This window comes from Carassius gibelio, chromosome B16, assembly GCF_023724105.1.
Source record: "Carassius gibelio isolate Cgi1373 ecotype wild population from Czech Republic chromosome B16, carGib1.2-hapl.c, whole genome shotgun sequence".
NCBI classification, from domain to species: Eukaryota; Metazoa; Chordata; class Actinopteri; order Cypriniformes; family Cyprinidae; genus Carassius; species Carassius gibelio.
Genome location: NC_068411.1, coordinates 4,737,879 through 4,752,033, shown reverse-complemented (window position 1 = coordinate 4,752,033; position 14,155 = coordinate 4,737,879).

The following is a 14,155-nucleotide window of genomic DNA, read 5'->3' as shown; positions in this document are numbered from 1 at the left end:
GGCAATAAATTAAACATCTACCATCACATCCATACAACACAAGATAAAAACCGTCAAGACAAAACTATAAAATATTGTCATACTTACATTGGTATCTGAGCCATTTTTTCAATGCCAGCTTAAAACCTCCTAAACTTCTGGTCGTCTTTAAATTCCCTGGCAACCTGTTCCACAAGCTTGTTTCGACAAACATGAAGGACTCTTTACCTAAATTACTCTTAACTTTTGGAGGTACAAAATCAGTAGAGCTGCCTCTGGTAGAGTAGCTGTGTACATCTCTCACTCTATTAGGGTGTACTCACACTAGCCAGTTTGAACCGTGCCCGAGTGGGTTTGACCACCAAAGCGTGGTTCGTTTGACTAGTGTGAGTGCTCCGAATCGTGCCCGGGGGCTGCTCGATTAGCCGGGGCACGGTTCAGTTGGACTCGGGCGCGGTTCGCATGCAGTGTGAACGCTAACCGTGCAGGAGCACGGAAAAGGACGCGTTGCGTCACGGTTTTGCGACGCTCCAAAACCAACATGGCAGGGAAAGGGTCACTTTGGTCTACGGCAGAGGTGAAAAATGCATAAAAACTAAAAACTGCAAAGTCCTTGCTGCACTTCAGCTGGTACCTTGCAAACATCCTCATACGAGCAGCGCGATTACGTGAAAATTTTCGCGCCACTAAGGCGACACATCTGTTTAACAACAGGCTGTGGACCAAACAACACAAAATTATCCACAAAGAAAACAGAGCGATGCACTCCATTGTGTTCAGAGAGCGCCGCTCTTCCTGTTTATCCCGAAACCGTCGCACCATAATGACGTAAGCGTGCTCCGGCACGAATAATGAAACCCTATATGTGAGTGCAGGCCAGAGGGGGAGTGAGGAGGGGGGACAATCGTACTCGGGCCCGGTTCATGGCAACCGTGCCTAGTGTGAGTACACCCTTAAATAATTATTCAAATATTTGGGGACAGCCCCATGCACAGTCCTATGTACCATGCACAGATGAATCTGAGAGACACAATCCTCTACTTTCTACTTTAACCACCCAATAGTCCCAAAATGAGAAATATCAAGATGAGTTCTCATGGGGAGGTTCAAAACAAGCCTTATAGCCCTATTTTGAGCCATCTGAAGCCTAAGGTTCAGGTGCTTTAAGACACCATTATACCAACAGCAACATGCATAATCAAAATATGGCTGAATTAGAGCATTAGGCAGAATTAGCATAGCTTTTTTGTCCAAAAACTTTGAGATTCTGGACAAGAAACATACTCTTTGATTTACCTTCATAAGTAAGTTGTATGTTTATATATATATATATATATATATATATATATATATATATATATATAGGTAAGTATGTGTGATCATACAGTAGAGTGTGTGAAACTGACATGATAGAAAAAATACAATATTATTTTATTCTTTGGCAGCATGCGTTGAGGACACATGATTAGGATGTTATGAAGTGTTACTGTAAACAGGTTATTTTTACACATTTAAATGTATATGATCAATATACAAACCCGATTCCAAAAAAGTTGAGACACTTATATTTTATTCACAATAGAATATAGATAACATATCAAATGTTGAAAGTGAGACATTTTGAAATGTCATGCCAAATATTGGCTCATTTTGGATTTCATGAGAGCTACACATTCCAAAAATGTTGGGACAGGTAGCAGTAAGAGGCCGGAAAAGTTAAATGTATGTATAAGGAACAGCTGGAGGACCAATTTGCAACTTATTAGGTCAATTAGTAACATTATTGGGTATAAAAAGAGTCTCTCAGAGTGGCAGTGTCTCTCAGAAGTCAAGGTGGGCAGAGGATCACCAATTCCCCCAATGCTGCAGCGAAAAATAGTGGAGCAATATCAGAAAGGAGTTTCTCAGAGAAAAATTGCAAAGAGTTTGAAGTTATCATCATCTACAGTGCATAACATCATCCAAAGATTCAGAGAATCTGGAACAATCTCTGTGCAGAAGGGTCAAGGCCGGAAAACCAGCTTGTGATCTTCGGGCCCTTAGACGGCACTGCATCACATACAGGAATGCTACTGTAATGGAAATCACAACATGGGCTCAGGAATACTTCCAGAAAATGGTAAACACAATCCACCATGCCATTCGCTGTTGCTTGCTAAAACTCTATAGGTAAAAAAAAAAAAATCATATCTAAACATGATCCAGAAGCACAGGCATTTTTTCTGGGCCAAGGCTCATTTGAAAATGGACTGTGGCAAAGTGGAAAACTGTTATGTGGTCAGACGAATCAAAATTTTTAAGTTATTTTTGGAAAACTGGGATGCTATGTCATCCGGACTAAAGAGGACAAGGAGAACCCAAGTTGTTATCAGCGCTCAGTTCAGAAGCCTGCATCTCTGATGGTATGGGGTTGCATGAGTGCATGTGGCATGGGCAGCTTACACATCTGGAAAGGCACCATTAATGCTGAAAGGTATATCCAAGTTCTAGAACAACATATGTTCCCATCCAGACGTCGTCTCTTTCAGGGAAAACCTTGCATTTTCCAACATGACAATTCCAGAACACATACTGCATCAATTACAACATCATGGCTGCGTAGAAGAAGGATCCGGGTACTGAAATGGCCAGCCTGCAGTCCAGATCTTTCACCCATATAAAACATTTGACGCATCATAAAGAGGAAGATGCGACAAAGGAGACCTAAGACAGTTGAGCAATTAGAAGCCTGTATTAGACAAGAATGGGACAACATTCCTATTCCTAAACTAGAGCAACTTGTCTCCTCACTCCCCAGACGTTTGCAGACTGTTATAAAGGAAGAGAGGATGCCACATGGTGGTAAACATGGCCTTGTCCCAACTTTTTTGAGATTTGTTGATGCCATGAAATTTAAAATCAACTTATTTTTCCCTTAAAATTATACATTTTCTCAGTTTAAAAATTGTATATGTCATCTATGTTGTATCCTGAATAAAATATAGAATTTGAAACTTCCGCATCATTGCATTCTGTTTTTATTCACAATTTGTACAGTGTCCCAACTTTTTCGTAATCGGGTTTGTATAATGGATAAAATAGAATGCAATGTGATAGGGAGTAGATGAGGCATTTTGTGTATGTGTGTGTGTATGTGTGTGTGTGTGTGAGAGAGAGAGAGAGAGAGAGAGAGATGCTGCTGATGGGGGTGGGGTGGTGAGCATCTAATAAGGCTTGTTATCTCCTCTGAAGCTGGAGTTTGGTCACAGCTGTCATACTCCCGTCTGAGGAAGTCACAGAGGGAGTGTGTCTCTCAGTACAGCCATATTGTTTTCTCACTAGGGAAAACTAGAAAACCTCCCTTTTTTTTTGTAAGAGACTTGCTTTTAATTGACTCAGTGTTCTCAGTCCTTCACTATAAAGGAGAGGAAGACTCAGATTTTAAGGTAAAATGGGACGTGCTGAGAGACAGATATAAAAGAAGCTGCTTATTTATCCTATTAGCTTACTTATTGAGGCAAACATTAGTGTACAAGTCATGTGGATTATGCTTTTGATTATTTCGTTTTTTATGATTTAGATAAACAGCATTGTTTCACAGTCTTTGTAAAATATATGTTTTTTATATCAAACAAGAGAATTGAACAAGCTATGTACGTTGAGGACAAAAGGAACGAAGTATGTGTGTTTGTGAGGAATCATGTCCTTTTATCCAGACAGCAGTCAATCTTATTCTGTTATTATCCAGATTTAAAAGTCACCTTTATTTATATAGCGTTTTAAACAAAATACATTGCGTCAAAGCAACTGAACAACATTCATTAGGAAAACAGTGTGTCAATAATGCAAAATGACAGTTAATGGCAGTTTATCGTTGAATTCAGTTATGTCATCTCTGTTCAGTTAAATAGTGTCTCTGCATTCATTTGCAATCAAAGTCAACGATATCAATGTAAATGAAGAAAATGTAAATGAAGTAAAATGACCCCAACTAAGCAAGCCAGAGGCGACAGCGGCAAGGAACCGAAACTCCATCGGTGACAGAAATGAGGAAAAACCTTGGGAGAAACCAGGCTCAGTTGGGGGGCCAGTTCTCCTCTGACCAGACGAAACCAGTAGTTCAATTCCAGGCTGCAGCAAAGTCAGATTGTGCAGAAGAATCATCTGTTTCCTGTGGTCTTGTCCTGGTGGTCCTCTGAGACAAGGTCTTTACAGGGGATCTGTATCTGGGGCTCTAGTTGTCCTGGTCTCCGCTGCCTTTAAGGGCTGTAGAGGTCCTTTCTAGGTGCTGATCCACCATCATGTCTGGATACGTACTGGATCCGGGTGACTGCAGTGACCCTCTGATCTGGATACAGACTGGATCTGGTGGCCACTGTGACCTCGGAATAAGAGAGAAACAGACTAATATTAGCGTAGATGCCATGCTTCTAAAGATGTAGCAAGTACATAGGGTGTTATGTGAAGTGTTCCTGGTTCCGGTTTACCTAATTAATGCAACCTAAAAATCCTTTAACGGATTTGGATTTTAGAGGCATATTAGTGTGTTATGTGTAATACAGGTTAAAGAGACATTAAGGGGGCTTTAATCTAGATTTAAACTGCAAGAGTGTGTCTGCCTCCCGAAAAGCCCCCTATAGATAGAAAAGTGAAGGTAGTTCCTCTGATTCAGTGAAGACACTATCACTTTGTGGTTCCTGCTGACAAGTACAAGTAACAAGCAAAATTTAGGGAATTTTGAGTTCACTGGGAACTGACTTCCCAGTGCATGGAATTTTTTTTTTTATCCAACATTTTGATCCCTATGAGAAACAGCTTATAAAGCATACAGAATTAAGCTTTAAAGTTATAGTTATAGAGTTAAAATGCAAAAAGTTTTGTGTGTGAGGTAGGGATAAGGTAATAAGATAGAAAATACAATTTGTACAGTTTAAAAACCATTATGTCTGTTGAATGTCCTCATAAAACATGGAAACCAGTGTGTGTTTGTGTGTGTGTGTGTGTGTGTGTTCTCAATGTCAAACTTCAGTAGAAGAACATGAGGCAAAGACAAAGTCTCTTCAAAGTGGGACATATCTTAGACCTCATGGTGTCCCATTGGAATTGTCTAATGATGTTTGTAGAATCATTTGTTTCTGGTTATCACTTACTCAAGTGTGTATTTCCTTACATATAAGCTTGTTAAGAAATTAATTTTGGATGAAACTGCTCTAGCCATAGCTTCAAGCTTAAGATAATATTATGTAATGGTATATGAGTACAAATAATATATACAATAGTATTTATGGTATGCTACTTAAAAGTACTTAAAAACATACAATTATATATACAAATCAGTAATTTTGGGTGCTTTTTGGTTTGTCTTCTTTTTATCAGCCCCTCATTGTTTATTCTGCCATGGGTTATGGTTCATTCTTTATTCCTCCAGACTCCTTAATCATCTTTGAGTGTTTACAATCACTGCTGGTAGATTAGAAGAGAAGCCTTTGAATGACAGATTCTGATTAAAGGAAGAAAATAACCAGTAAATATGTCTCTTGCGAATACTGAGCAGTTCTACATAAATATACAGCAACACACTATCTCCTTTAGTAGCTGAATACTTGGGCCAAACTTTAAGGCAGCTTCACATGTCTAATTTACAGAAGAATACAGAATACATTGTGACAAGCTCAGTGAATAAATAAAGTAGAGCCATTTTGTGAGTTCCTGAAGAGTGTTCCACATCAGTCACTTATAAGATTTCGTGATGCTGCTTTAAAAGATATCCAGCTATGCAGGCCGTAAGCAACAAGACTGTTTTCTAAGATTTGGAACTGAGCCCATTAGTCTGTAAGTATCCAGCTGTGGTGTGAATGCATCTATGACAGAGTCCTTAAGCAATGTTAACACACTCTATTCATATCTCCCTACCCTAGAGAACACACATACATACAGAACACTCTCACCATCTTCAGACACACACACACCAGCCCAACTGTCATTTCAATTGCTAAGGCTCTCAAAAATTCCCAAGGTGTGACTGTGCTCCCCTGCAGTAAGTGGCCTGAACTGAAAGCTTCGGTCTAGACTGAGGCGATAGACGTCTCATTAGACTCCTTCACCACACAGCTGCCAGTGTTTGTTCCCACAGCTAGTGGAGAAAGATGGAATTCTAGGAAGTGATAGCTGGTGGCTGGGTAGAGTCGATGATGATTGTTGAGACAATAGTTACAGTAGACTGGGACCTGGTTGAGTCGAACACTGTTTTAACTCTTATTATTAGAGTCAGGCTTTTATTTGTTTTAAGATTTATTTTTGGTGTTTTGCCATTATTTTTATAGTGTAGACAGTGTAGAAAAGACAAGAAGTTAGAGTCATGCTTTGGACTATCCACAAAAGTATCTTCTATCTCAGCAAATTTTATAGGGAATTTGGACAGAGTCACTGTTTTGCAGATCACTGAGTGAGCCAGCGATTCACCGAATGAGCTGTATAACATCAGCTCCACTCAGGATTATTGCATTTTGGATCTGAACTCCATTTCACATAATCCCATGCCTAGGGTTAATAATCCCCAGGTGTTCCCCATTATCATTCCCCTATATATACTGTGTTTGGACTCTTCGTTATTGCAAAGTCGTTATTGTTTTTCCTGCCGTGTCAGATCTTGGATTGTTTGTACCGCCTGTGATTCTCTGCCACCTGCCCCGACCTCTGCCAGGTATTGTTTCTGATTCTGGATATCACTTGACACACTTGATGCTGTTAGTTGATTTCTGCCTGTCTGACCATTCTCTAATAAAGACTGCAATTGGATCCGAATGTCTCTGACTCCACGTTACATTTATCCTTTCTCAGATCTTAGAGCTTTGACATCTGATAATTACCAAATCATATGTGCTGTAAAACATGAGTAGAAAAGTCTCATGTGTAATTAATTACATGAAAAAAAGTTCTAAAAAAGAAAACAAAATGGTCTGCCTAATATGATTCTTAACATTGACACAACAGAGATGTAACAAATCGTCTTTTTAATTCTGATTCTAATATGTGCACTGTTTTGAGGAATATCAGTCTGAAGACTTTGGAGTATTTGTTAGCAGCTACATAATGTAAATTTGATAGTCATAAAAGCAATTTTTTGGGAGGTTGAACTTTTGCTGATGGCACAGAAGTTTTGCCTTCCGTGCCAATCAGGTGCTTTTAATATCTATTACATGTCTTTTGAGGAATTGATGACATGAGGATTGCTTCTTCAAAACAACAATCCCACTTAGAAGTCATATTACCATTGTACAATTTGTGCAATAAATAGACTGATGATGTTAGCAATTGTTCAATTAATTGTATTTTAATTGCAACCAGTGTGCAGAACATAAGTATAAAATATGATTATTGCATATTTGTGTAAGGCTTCTGCTATACTGTGTAGATCTGTTGGTTATATGTTGGGCAGTGTGTGATAGTAGATGTGATGAGGTTTGGCAGTGTGTCTCTCTTACATATCAGTGACTGCAAGTTTATTGTTTGCTGGGTTTAAACCTACATTTATTTGGTGGTTTAATAAGGCTAATAAAATGAATTTAGAAGATAAATGTTTTTGCAGAACATGCACTTAAGCTGTATGAAAATGCAATTGCATTTTGAAGAATTCAGAATAATGTTCCTCAGAATAAGGCTTTTAAGGTTATAAAAGTCACAAATATCATATAATTCCAAAATAAAGTCTTTATTAAGATTAATTTTCCTTGACTTTAAAAGTGCTGCAGAGAAAGAAGCTATATGAGAGTTTCATGACATATAATAAAATTTTACATATATGACATGTTTCTTTCACATCGTTTACTACCAGCCAATAGACATGCAGTGACTGTAGGGTACCTGTAGCTGTGCCCAATAACTGATTTGTAAACGAAGTTGTATGGCATGTTCATCAGATGTTTGCAGATTTCAGGGCTGAAATATTATTCTCAATTTATCTAGCATTATGCATCAAAACTGGGAAACATCAATTGTGTTCGGATGAAATAAAGTATGCATTTGTGTATATATTGTATTTGTTTTACAATGTGAACAGGCTTAGAATTTTTTTTTTTTTACATTTGCCCAGTTTTGCTGATCTCACGTGTTTGAAGGTCACACAACCCAGTCTCTCCTGTCCTCCATTGTATCCCATCAGCAGTGTCTCAGTGAGCATACACCAGGTCACTCCCAGTGCCTGCCAGCCACCAACAAGCTTTAGCCAGAGATAGTGAACAATCTGACTCTCAGATGTTTGCCTGGAGGTTTGTGTACATTTGTGAACATGCATTTCTACATGTATATCTTGCTTACCTTCTTCATCTGCTCTCCTATCCCTATCTATTTCCCCTGTTACCCTCTCTGAACTCCTGTCTTATTGATCCTTGTTTCTCTCTTTAATTAATAATTAATGTGCATATACTTTTCACTTTATAACAGGGGTCAATATGTCTAATTCATATTGTTCAATGTACTTAATACATGGTAGATCAAAGAAGTTGCTAAATGGCTGAAGTGGTGACACTGTTTTTCATTAGTCCACTTTAAACATTCTGCTAACTGTGAAACAATGTGATTCTTATTTGGCTCATGCTGTAACACAGACTTTTTTAGGAGAAACACTGAGTGATGTGACTGAGTTGAATGCTGCTCAGTAAATGTGGAGTCGTCACAGACACATAGTAGTAGTCTGAGATATTTATTTATTTTTTGCTCTGGAAAAGAACAAGAGTAAAACAGACTAAGTAACTTTTCAAGTACAACTCACCATTGGCAAAGACCCGTCCTTCTTAGTTACTGTTGCTATCCCTTACAAACAACTCACACTACAGGTAGGCTGCATCCGAAAACAGAAAAACGCCACCTTCAGAGGACGCATTACAAGATAGGAAGGCATCAAGGCACGTCCAAATTCAATGTTAGTTTCACTTCCTGTCTCCTGAGATGCCTTTATCTGCACAATTTTTGAAGGTAGCATAGATGTATCCTTAACTTCCTTTGATATCCCACAATCCTGTGCATTCCATTCTGTCAGCAAAAATAAAAAATAAACATACAAAATTAAAAAAAAACAAAGATGGTGTCTGAAAGTTGCATTTGGTGGTAAGTTATATTAACTTTAAGCACTTTTAATGTAATTTCTAGCAAGAAATCAGTATTATAGTAATTCAATATTCGTTTAATCATCAAAACTCATTCTATTTTGTTGTAGATCATTAAACCGTTATGCTGTCTCAGAAAACTGTCCAAACTCAGTTTCATGAGGTGCCTTTATGCAAAAACGTTGCCTGCAAAGTCACTGCCTCATATAGCAGTGAGGCAGCTGCCGGAGTTCTCAGATGCAGCCATTATGTTCTTCTCATGCAGTGAAAAATACATTGCAGAGCAAAGAGGAAACTGACATGTAATTATTCATTACATTATTGAATTATTAATTTATCATTATTGAAAAGAAGCTTGTAATACATTCAACAATCCCAGTGTATTTACTTGTGTTATATATATATCTAAATCTTCGGGACATCAAAGAGCCATCTCTAGACTGGGACATAGCTGTGATTTTTTTTTTACCCCATATTTGTAGAAAATGATCTTTGACAGCTAAACTCTGCAGGATAGTGGCCCTCCAGAACCTCATATCTCTCAGATTAGAACATTTTGTTATCAGTCCAATGTGCCACAGCTGCTCTGAACTTCTACAGCCTTCTGAAGAGAGTGCATGAAGAGTTCAGGCTTCTTCAAATGTGTCCAAGTGTACACTAAACAGGTCCTCAGTAAATCGAGCAGTCCTTCTGCCTCCAGCAAGTGCAGTATGTCACCATGATTCTGACATCACACTAAATGCGTTCAATCCTATAAGAAACAGTAAAGATTTAAATAAATGTATAGGTTTAAAAACAGATCAGTTATTTATTAATAATTTTAAGATATTTTGTTACATAAAAGTGACATTAAAAGCTACCTACAGATTACTAGTTACTAAAGTCGAGGCCCGGTTGTTATTTGCTGCATTCATCTACACGACCTGCAAATACAAAGATTTGCAAACAGATTTGCAGTTAACCTAATAAAAAGAAAATATGTTCCATATAATAATTTAACATTATGCTTTGGTACAAATTACTACAGTTTTTAAGAGTGTATTCACACCTGTCTTGTCAAGTTCGTTTCACCTCTTGACTTTTACTAAATTTAGGCCTAAATTAAATTTCAGACAACTGTACATTACCTTTGATTATGGACACTTTTACCAAATATGAACTATGTTGGTCCGTGCCTCTTGAATAAAACATGCATCTGGCAATCTGTACATCCCCCAGTCCTTGGTCTCCCTTGACCCTGATTTAAAGAAAAAAAATTCAAATGCTTTTTTCTTTACTGTACTTGCCTTGACAGTATGCCAAATTTCTAGATTGCTTCTTTAACTGTCATTTTGCATTATTGATACACTGTTTTCCTAATGAATGTTGTTTAGTTGCTTTGACACAATGTATTTTGTTTAAAGCACTATATAAATAAAGGTGACTTGACTTGACTTGATTGGACTTCTGATAAGAATTGGTATGATGTCGAGGCCCGGTTGTTATTTGCTGCATTCATTTACACAACCTGCAAATACATATATATAACATAAGCAAATACACTGTGCTATTTGCCGTTGCTGGCTAAAACTCTAAAGATCAAAAAAGAAGCCATATTTACACATGATCCAAAAGCGCAGGCGTTTTCTCTGGGCCAAGGCTCATTTAAAATGACAGCTTACACATCTGGAAAGGCACCATCAATGTTGAAAAGTATATCCAAGTTCTTGAACAACATATGCTCCCATCCACACGTCTGTTTCAGGGAAGACCTTGCATTTTCCAACATGACAATTCCAGACCACATACTGCATCAATAATAACATCATGGCTGCGTAGAAGAAGGATCTGGGTACTGAAATGGCCAGCCTGCAGTCCAGATCTTTCACCCATAGAAAACATTTGACGCATCATAAAGAAGAAGATGTGACAAAGAAGACCTAAGATTGTTGAGCAACTAGAAGCCTGTATTAGACAAGAATGGGACAACATTCCTATTCCTAAACTAGAGCAACTTGTCTCCTCAGTCCCCAGACGTTTGCAGACTGTTATAAAAAGAAGAGGGGATGCCACACAGTGGTAAACATGGCCTTGTCCCAACTTTTTTGAGATGTATTGATGCCATGAAATTTAAAATCAACTTATTTTTCCCTTAAAATGATACATTTTCACAGTTTAAACATTGTTGTATTGTGAATAAAAAATTGAAATTTGAAACTTCCACAACATTGCATTCTGTTTTTATTCACAATTTGTTCAACATTCACAAATCAATGAGTGTGTGTGTGTGTGTGTGTGTGTGTGTATTATTACAGTCTGTAAAAAGGGTTCAAAGGTTCATCACAAGACTGCAATCAATAGTAATCAGAAGACTTCCTGAAGTATCTGGAAAAGATCTACACTATGAACAATGCATTAAATTACATTAAATAAAGACAAAAGTAAATAAAACAAGCAAATTAAATGATGAGTCACATGTATTTGGTCCACTGATGAAGCCATGTGTCAAGTGAATTATTAATCATAACAGGCGTCCAATACTGACTTCAGGAAAAGGGGAATAACCAATGACATTTGACATTTGACAGGTAACAATTAAAACTGCAAGCCCCGCCCACGACTGACAAAAATAAAAGTGTTCACGCAAGCTGCAGAGGAGAGAAGATCGAGTGCGCGCAAGGGCTTGTATTGTATTCGAGCGCCAACCTCCTGTTCTCTCTGGTAAAGCCAACAAGGAAGTGACTAAAACTGCAATTAATCAACTGGCTGCTAGAGGCTGGCTGCAAAAAGGGAGACAGTTCCATAGTCTCGCCATGTTAAAATGCCCAACTTTACAGCAGAAAAAGACATGTTTACAGTCTGGTTCAAAAAATAATTTTGGTCTACATAGCTAATTTTGCCCTCATCCATTTAATTTATATTATATTATTATCCATTTAACTTAATGAAATTTCTGCATAATTAAGGGTGTGGCCACTTGAATGACAGGTGGATTGCCGCTGCTGACACTCACGCCAAGGCAAAGTTGGAGACTTTAAGCCCCGAGGTGGATCAGAGCACCCAGAGGGTCAGCTGAGAGACTGACAGGCACCAGCGGCGATAGGGCTGAGGAACTGGCTGGTTTAAGAGGAGGCAGGAGAGGGAGGCTGGGAGGGAAACACTGGAGGACTTGAGCTGCGCAGAACCAGGAGAGACGCAGGAGATTCAGGACTGGGCAGAACCAGCAGAGACACAGGAGAACTGGGTAATGCCTCCCAAAACTAGTCTATTAAATCCATCTGGAAGATGTCCATAAGTTCCTCTTCATCCACTTCGGGACTTCAAGTCTCCAATCTTGCCTTGGCGTGAGGATACCCTGTCTTCAACTTCCCAGAGACCAGCTGCAGCTCACCCTTAGCTGCAGGAGTGTGGGTGGGGCTTCCCTCTAAGCCCTGGATCTCCACCAAAACTCCCTCAGGAACAGATGATGTTGCTGGCTAATGCACTTAGTAAGACAATCCAAGAGGCTCAGGCTCCGGGGCGACGACAGGATCAGTAGCGGTGATGTGCACTGGCTCATGTGTCATGGTGGGCTCTGGCAATAACTCTGTGCAGCAGGATGAAAGCTGGCTGGTCATTGGTTTGGGAGTGGGGCTGGAGATGTCCACACCAGTGGGGCAGATGGAGAAGTATAGTCCATTATTCTCCAGCTACCACTTCGCACATGCGGCAAAGTTGTCCCAAGGACCGCTCCCAGAGAGGCCTGCCTTGGACCACTAGTGCATTAGGCATGCCAACTCCCAAAAATAACTGGTGTGAGTCTGATGTAAGTCTGTTGGGGGGCAAAAAACTGTAGGTCCATTCTTTTGTTACGGGCCGGTGAGGTACAAATGCACAAGGATGAAGGAGATAATATCCAGACAGATCAATAAATCATCATGAGAGCAATTAATAAACATCAACAAGAACAGACAAAATACCAAATAGGAAGAAGACTTTGAATAAGGCAGCTGATGAGGGGAAAACAGGTGGAGGGAGTTAACTAATAATTACTAATGAGCAAATTAATCAAAAACCATAAAAACAAACAAGGCAGGAGAAAGAAAATCACAGAAAACTAAACCAAAACTGATCATGACCAGAACAGAAAGAATGTAGTGTTGTGGATTAAAATATATTCGTAAAGAGTGTTTACATCATTTACTTTAAAGGTGCTGTAGGGAAATTTTGTAAAGAAATATTTTTTACATATTTATTAAACCTGTCATTATGTCCTGACAGTAGAATATGAGACAGATAATCTGTGAAAAAAATCAAGCTCCTCTGGCTCCTCCCAGTGGTCCTATTGCCATTTGCAGAAAGTCATGTGCTCCCGGTTAAAAACAACCAATCAGAGCTGCGGTCCGTAACTTTGTTTGTGTTCAAAATGTAGAAAAATGAACATAATAAGCGAGTACACCATGAATCCATTTTCCAAACCGTGTTTTTAGCTTGTCCTGAATCACTAGGGTACACCTATAATAAGTTTTTATATTCGGACTTTTTTAGATTGCTTCGGGGGTACCGCGGCGGAGTAACCCAGTACCTTTGTGATTCTTCATAGACATAAACAGAGAGAAGTAGTTACGGCTACGATGTTCTTCCGCAAGACGCAAGCAGTTCTGTTTATTAACCGCTAGAGCGTCAAAAGTTCCCTACTGCAGCTTTAACCAGAAAATAAAAATATAAAATTTGATGGTAGTCCTCATAATTCACATGAAATTCTTACAAACTGGTTAATAAATATTGATAATTTTGTTCAAAGAAACAATCTGCTTTATTAAATATGTCTAATATACAATGTATCTAAATACTATTAATTTATATATTTTTTAACAAAGAGGTGGGAGTTCGTGGAGCTTTTGCTATGATTTTACCCCTCTGAACTTTGGGAAACTCTGGTCTAGAGGTACTATTCGTGCTGCTAGAAAGAAAAGATGTAAGAAAGATTAAAAAGATTAGATTTCGTATGATTTATGATGTGTACGCTGATTGTTTTAAGCTGTTGACTAATTATGTTCTGTGATCCACTTCTGACTCAGGACTTTATTTTTTTGAAAATCCATTATAGTAACAGTGAACTGAAAGTTTATTAT